We start from the raw sequence: 8363 nt of genomic DNA on the forward strand, positions 1-8363 counted from the left end.
GGGTTTTGCTCTCAAAATAATATACTTGCAGGACAAAACTATGTGTGTCCCTCTAGTAGCCTACAATGTCCACATCTAATCCTGAAACAGTACAGCATGAAAATCTGACAAGTGTGTCACATAGCCTCTCAGAACTCCTCTTAAAAGATAATCCTATGAATCCTTGAAGCACCTTGAATAAATAACTGCACTTCTGTCCAGGAAAAGTCAAATTGTGCCTGATTTTCCAGAACAGCTCTGAGGCTTACCTACTGAAAACTGGAACAAATATTTTGACAATGAATGTGTTTTCTATTTGTGTTTGAAGAATAAAGTCATAGGCTTAAACAGTAAATATAATTGCTCCACCATTTATTGTTAATGGAACAGTTAAGAAAGCAACATTCTCACGTTGATAACAAAACCAATTAACAGAGACTTTTCCTAATGGCGAGAGGCATAAATTAGAGTTGCTCTAATCATTCGTGAGGCTAGACTTTATGAGGAAGAATGTAACATCAGGATTGGATCAACAACTCATGACCAAGCTTTGTTATGCAGATGATACAACCTTGCTTGCTGAAACTGAGGAAGACCTGAAGCATTGCTACAAAAGGTAAAGGATTTAATATAGATCGCAGTCTTCAAAATGAATTGTTGGTTCAATATCAAGAAAACAAAGATTCTCATCACTGGGCCAATTGGCAACATCATGACAGATGGAGAAGAGATTGATACTGTTAACAATTTCATCTTGCTCAGACCCACAATCAACACTCTTGGCATCAGCAGTCAGAAAATCAAAAGACACACTGGGAAAGTCTATTGTCAGGTGCCTCTCCAGAGTGCTAAAGAGCAACACTGTCAGTCTAGAGACTAAGGTGCAACTATTTCAGGCCATGATCTTTGTAAATTTTTATTATGCATCAGAGAGCTGGACAATGTCTAAAAACGACAGAAGAATTGATGCCTTAAAGTTTTGGTACTGGAGAAGAATACTGAACATATCATGGACTGCTAAGAAAGAAAAAAAAGTCTGTCCTGGAGAGGGTGAAACTAAATTGCTTCTTGGAAGCAATTATTTTGAAGCTTCATGTTACATACTTTGGGCACGTGGTCAGAAGGGACCAGTCCTTGGAGAAGGACATCATGGTTGGAAGGGGAGAAGGTCAGTACAGGAGAGGAAGACTCTAGATGAGATGGACTGACACAATAACTGGGGTAATGGGGGGCAGCTGTGTCAAAGACTGTGAGACTGGCTCAGGGTAGGGCAGGCTTCAGTGCTACTATTCATAGAGTTGCTATGAGTCATGGATGATTCAACATCACATAACAGTAATAATTGACAGGCTACATACTTAATTTAACGGAATAGTAAAAAAAAATCATTGAACCATTTAGATTCCTGGATTCTCATTACAATATAGTAGCCATTTTCATTATTAGTCACGTCTTTCTTTAAATCCCTTTTCAAAAGTTTTTCAAACCTGTTAATAATACATTTCTATGAATGAAAATCCCTTGTACAATCTTCTAGGTCTCCTACCAAATCAGTTTTCTATCTTTTTCTCTACTTTTTATTCTAATCCCTCATCACTTCCAAAAACTAAATACTAATTTCCGTTGCTTCATACATGTATACTCTATCCCCTGTGCTACGGCTTCCAGCATATTTTATCCTATCCAATTGAAAATTCTTTTTTTTCTATATCTCATGATTTCATCTTTATAATTTTAGTCAGTAATGTGTATCTGTACGGTGATAGTATATTACAGTTTAAATCAACATCTCACAACTGGAAAGATTACCAAAATGGCCATCTGTGTCATCCACTTAGGTGTATCGTAACGCACACTGCCTCTACCTTTATCTACAATGGATATGCCACACAAAGGAGAACCAACAGCTAACAGCTGGTTCTGACTCAATGGCAAGGAGTTTGTTTCAAAAGTGTATTATTTTCTATTAGCAAATTACATTTGCACAAATTACCTCCCGTTGTTGTTCTTGTTATGTGCCGTCGAGTCGCTAGCGACTCATAGCAACCCTATATACAACAGCGCTAAACCCTTTTCCATCCTGTGCCAATCGCATTATCTCCGATACACACATCCCGATTACCCCAGTCACTGAATCAATCCACCTCATAGAGGGCCTTCCCCTCCTGCGCCGTCCCTCCACCCTCTCAAGCATGACGCCCCTTTCCAAGGACCGGTCCCTCCTTACAACATGTCCAAAGTATGTCAGATGAAGCCTCAGAATCCTTGCCTTCAAGGAGGAGCCCGGTTTAACCCTCTCCAGGTTGAATCTGTTTGTTTTCCTAGCAGTCCATGGTACCCTCAATACTCTTCTCCAGCACTACAGCTCAAAGGCATCAATACTCCTCTATCCTCCTTAGTCACTGTCCAACCCTCTGACGCATAACAAGTGATTGCAATGACCATGGTCTGTATCAGATGCACCTTTGTCTCCAGAGAGACACCATTGCTCTTCAGTACTTTGGAGAGGTCCCAAACAGCAAACTTTCCCACCGCAATACTTCTTTTCATTTCCTGACTGCTGGTGCCAAGAATGTTGATTGTCCTACATTCTTCAAAATTAAGCCTAAAAGTCTTGTTGTTGTTGCTTTTGCTGTTAAGTGCCATCAAGTCAACTACAACCCAGAGTGGCCCATTGAACAGCAGAAGTGAAACTTGTCCCGTCCTGTGCCTTCCTCACAAGCTCAAATATGCTCAAGCCCATTATTATAGTGACTGTGTCAATCCATCCTTCTTGGGTATTCTTCTTTAATCCTCCACCTTTCCCAGCATGATGTCTTTTTTCTAAAAACTGACCCCTTCTAACAACATGCCCAAAGTTGGTTTTGTTATTCAGTGCCATTGAGTCCCCTACAACTCATACGATGGCCTATCTTGCCCCATCCTCATCATTCCTGATTTGCTCAAGTTCATAATTACAGAAACTGTGCCATTTCATTTTGATGGGGTCTCCCTCTCTTTCCTTGACACTCCATTTTCCCCCGGATGATGTCCTTCTCCAAGGACTGACATTCCTGACAACTAACTTGTCAAAAGTATGTGAGATATATATCCATTCTATTCCCATTCTCTCCCCAACTCCTATTTTATAGCCGCTATGGTATGCAGTATTGGTCCATTTGTGACTGAGATATTTCATTCAGTATAATGTCCTCCGGGGTCACCTATGTTATATAATGCTTTACAAGCTCATTGTTTTTCAATGCTGCATGATATTGCATTGTGTGAATGTACCAGAGTTCTTCTAGCCATTCATTTGTTCATAGGCACTTGGGTTGCTTCTATCTCTTTGCTACTGTGAATAATGCAGCAATAAACATGGGTGTGAATACATCTGTTTGAGTTGTGACTCTGATTTCTTTAGGGTATATTATCAGTAGTGGGATTGTCAGGTCAAATGGTAGTATTTCTATCCAAGTTTTTGAGAAGGCACCAGATTGCCTTTCATAGTGGCCATACCATTTAACACTTACTCCACTAGCAGTGAATAAGAGTTCCAATAACTCCACAACCTCACCACCATTTGTTGTTGCTATTGTTGCTGGTATGAGATATCTCATTGTAGTTTTGCTTTGCGTCTCTCTGATAACTAGGAATTTTGAATATTTCTTCACATGTTTGTTTGCTATTTGACTGTCTTCTTTAGTGAAGTATCTATTCATATATTCCTGTACCTATTTTGTGATTGGGTGTTTACCTTTTCTTTGTTGAGGTGCAGGAGTATTCTATAAATTTTAGATACAAGTCCCTTATCAATCATGTCATTGCTAAATATTATTTCCCTGTCTGTGGCTTTCCTTCTAACCTGTTGGGAAAGGTTTTAGATGTGTGTAGGGATTTGATTCTTAGGAGATCCCATCAATCTATTTAACTCTGTCCTGGTTGTAGGCTTTTCATTATGCTTGGCAAACTGTTCATGCTGTGGATTAGAGCTTCTAGAGGTTTTTTAAAGCTTTTTCTCGGATGAATTTTATTGTCTTTGGTTTTACTTATAGGTCCCTGATCCACCTTGAGTTGATTTTTGTGTATGGTTTAAGGTGTGGATCTTTGTTAAGCTTTATGAAGATGGCTTTCCAATTTTGCCAACACCAATTTTTAAAGAAGTTGTCAGTTCCCCACTTAACTGATTTTGTCTCCTTGACAAAGATCAGTTGGCCATAGGTATATGAGCTAGTATCTGGGTTCTGAATTCTATTCCATTGATTTATGTGCCTATCACTGTACCAGTACATGCTGTATTGACCATCATGGCTGTGTAGTAGGATTTGAGATCAGGGAGTGTGATATCTATACCTTGGTTTTCATTTTCACTAGTGGTTTGCTTATTTGAGGTCCTTTTCCATTCCAAATAAAATTTGAAATTGTCTTTCCAATCTCATCGAAGAATGGAATGAGTATCTATATCCACGCCTTTAAGAAGCAACTAGTACTTCCTCTAAGACAGGATTGTTTGTTCTTTTGGAAGCCCATGAGATATTCCACACTCTTCACTAACACAACTCAATAGTATCACTTCTTCAGTCTTTCTTATTCATTGTCCAACTTGAACATGAACAAGAAGCAATTGAAAATGTTCTGGCTTAGGGCAGGCACACCTTAGTCTTTAAAGTGACATCATTGTTCTTTAGCTCTTTGGAGAGGTCCTTAACAGTAGGTTTTTTTCCCAGTGCAATTTAATATTTATTTCTTACTGGCTGTCACCATTGATGTTGATTGTCCATCCAAGCACCTTTAAATAATTGTCTCCTTCAATCTTTTTCCAGTTATCATGAGCCACAAATTGGTTCAATGATGAGGATCTTGTTTTCTTGATGTTAAGATGTAATTAATATTAAATCTTCTCTGAAGGAAATAGCAATATCTGGTGGCCAAGTGGCAAGAAGCTTTGCAGCAATCCTAAAGGCACATGGTTCGAGGCCACCAACTTCTCCGTGGAAGAATGGGCAATGTGATTAACTGCTTCTGAAAACTTACTAGAGAGTCAGCTATGAGTCAGATCTGACTCAACAGTACACAACACCACCAACTGAAGGAAATAGGTAAAAAGAGATCAAGTATTCCTTTAATTAAAAAAAAAATCATGTCTGCCATGAGGCCTAGGAACTGTGCTAAACTCTAGAAATACAAGTATACATAAAACATAAAGTACATAGTTAAAAAGTTTATGGTGCAGAAGCTGAAAATAAACGAAGTAAAGTAAAACAACTACTCAGAGTGTCTCTAGCAAGCATTATACTAGGAAATTCACAGTGTCCCTTTAAATTTTTCAAGGTAATTTTATAGTTCAGAAAAACTGAAAGCTCTAACTCAGAGAGGTTAGCAATTAGATCTAAGTCATATTTATTTGAATCTTGAGCTGCATGATTCCAAAGCCTGCCTTTCAGAGTAGTAATTAGTGTAATAATAATTTCTATGTGCTCTGATACAAGAACAATGTGCAGTAAGAACTTAAAAGGAGAATGTCAATTAAGCGGTTATGATGGCTAAGTGGGCAGGAGAAGGTGGAAAAGTAAAGTTCGACAGGAAAATTACTTCACTGAGTGCAGCAGGCAAAATTCTAAAAATGACCTCTGTAAACTTCTACATCTGAATTCTCACAACCTGTAAATATGAAACAATCCATCTCAGACTTCTTGCTAAATCAGCAGCAGCAGCAACCCTCAGTTACTGAAGTCAAGCTTCTGTTTCTAGCAACTGTACATAATGAATAACCGAGAAAGTGACATATTGGAGAAAGGAGTTTGGGATTCTTGATTTTGTTTTATATTGGTTTGCATGCAAAATTTATATACATTGTATTTCATTCTGTACTTGGTGTTTCATAAAATCATTCCTAAATAAGGAGTTTTAATCACCGTTGATTACACCCACTATTACTCAATGTTTTCAGATTCCCATTTTATCTTTGCTCATTCCTTCACCCCCTCACCCCACACACCAAACTCTGCCATCCCAGTGTTTTCTTCCCCTCCCTACACTCTGCCCTCCTTCCCTTTCCCTTCCTTTTGGGACTTTCATACACAATTTACTATTCTTCTATTTTTTACAATAATGGTCTTATGCAATATTTGCCTGTAAGAGACTGAGTTAGTTCACTCAGCATAATACTCTCTAGACTTTCCCATGTTATGTAGTATTTTATGAAACTGTTGCTCTTTAGTGCTGCACAGTATTCCATTGTGTGAATGTATCATAATTTCTCAAACCATTAGTTTGTTGATGGACATTTGAGCTGTTTCAATTTTCTTGTTATGATGAATAATGCCGCTATGAATACAAATATGCAAATCTTCACTTGTATCTCAATTCTATTTTCCTCAGGGTATATTCCAAGCTGTGCACTTCTTAGGTCATATGGAATTTCTATGATCAGCTTTTTGAGAAAATGTCAAATTGCCTTCCAGAGTGGTAGTACCATTTCATAATCCCACTAGGAGTATATGAGAGTTTCAAACTCGCCACATAATCTCCAACATTTATTACTTGTTGTCTTATTAAACTTTGCCATTGCTACTGGAGTGAGGTGGTATCTCATTGTGGCTTTGATTTGCATCTCTCTTATTGCCGGTGATTTTGAACTTCTTTTCTTTTTCAGAGTTTCCCTATCTTTATTTATAAAGGTTATTCAACAATTTCTTTAATTACATCACATGCCTCAGAATCCATTCCCAGGCTGTTCTGTTGTACCTTTTTCTCTGTTTTGTAGGTCTAAATAATCTCATGCACTAAAGGATCATCTGAATTGCAATCACACAATACAAAGAATATTTCTGAAATAGTGCTACAGACCACTGTGACAGAAGAATATCAAGACAAATGCTGCCATTACTATTAATATTTGGATGATAAATTCTTGTGGTAAATGCTCCCTTAGGTGGTCTGAAGGGGTAATCTGTTCAGAAATGAATTATCAAGAAAAATACTCCAAGCTTCCCCCCCAAAACCGATGTCAGTCCTGTTTCATAACAATGCCATTATGCAGCCTTTGTCCTTCTGTGACTGAGATATTTCACTCAACACAATGTCCTCCAGGGTCACTCATTTTGTATAACATTTCATGCGCTCCCTGTTCTTCAGTGCTTCATAGTATTCCATTGTATGAATGTACCACAACTTCTCCATCCATCCATTTGTTGATAGGCACCTGGGCTGCTTCCAATTCCTTGACGCTGAAATCAAAGCAGCAATAAACATCAAGTCTGGGGAAACTAGGAGAAGAGGGATGTATACTGTACACTGCATTGGAACAGATGAAGGAGAGAACTGTTTGAGAGGGATATATGATTACGTATAATTTACATAATAAGAGTCCAGAATAAGAGCTGCATAGTAAGGTGGACTGGGGGATGGGGGGAGGTGAGATTATTATATGAAATTTTTTTTTTTCAAAGAGAAGGGTGGACTAGGGGTGGGGAAAGTGTGGGCAGGGCGGAAAATGTGCAACAATGAATGAATGAGAAATCCAGGTTCTCTGTGATCTTTCATTAAAATCTCAATAGGAAAAAAAGAAAAAGAAAAATACTCCACCCTGATAGGGCCTGTCATTTGGCCCCATTATTACAGCTTGCCAATAAAATCATTGTGGTTTCTATTCAGAGCCATCTTGGGAGGCAGGTGACAGTGGCCCCCTGGGCGGGGACAGGGACAGCAAAGGAGGAGCAAGGGGATGTGAGTCTTCCTCAGTGATCAAGGCTCATCTGGAGAAGATGCAGATTTTGGGAGATCAGGCCACGCTGGACGGACTGAGGGCTGTGACCCGCTTGGCTTCTGAGCCTGCCCAAGCAGATTTTGAGCATTTCTTCCTGTGTCTATTGGCCATCCGAATGTCTTCCTTCCTTCTGAAATATCTTTCCATATTTTTCCCATTTTGGGTTATAAGTCTTTTTTCTTGTGGAGGCCTTATGTTGTGTTATTGTTAAGTGCCATCTAGTCATAGACAATCTGTAACAACCCTATGAATGAAAGACCTGAACACTTGAATAACTTTTACTGTTTCTCCAAGTTCACAGTTTCCAAAGGCAAGTTATTTCGGAAGTGGATGCCACTCCTGCTTCCAAGCTTGTGTTAATCTGGGAGCCCCACCAAACACTGTCCTTTTTAAACAGGAGGCTGAATAAAATCAACTCACACCGGAGGACAAGTAAACACTCCACCCTAAAACTCACCAGAACCAGAAAACAAAGCTCTGTGGAATCCAGCTCCTCCGGATGACTTGGAGGCAAGAATAAGGCTTCGCCTCACATACTTTGGACATAGTTGCTTGGAGGTGCTATTCCTTGAAGAGGAACATGATGTTGGGAAGGGTAGAAGAAGGAGAAGAAGGCCCTCAACTAGATGGATTGACA

The 8363-nt window shown here is 39.1% G+C and overlaps 1 pseudogene; it reads right to left on the minus strand.

Moving 5' to 3' along the window:
• Positions 1-6659: 6659 nt before the first annotated feature.
• Positions 6660-7591, minus strand: LOC102859043 (annotated as a pseudogene).
• Between the last annotated feature and the right edge of the window lie 772 nt (positions 7592-8363).

This window comes from Elephantulus edwardii, unplaced genomic scaffold, assembly GCF_000299155.1.
Source record: "Elephantulus edwardii isolate Elephantulus edwardi_28Jun2011 unplaced genomic scaffold, EleEdw1.0 scaffold00099, whole genome shotgun sequence".
Classification (NCBI taxonomy): Eukaryota; Metazoa; Chordata; class Mammalia; order Macroscelidea; family Macroscelididae; genus Elephantulus; species Elephantulus edwardii.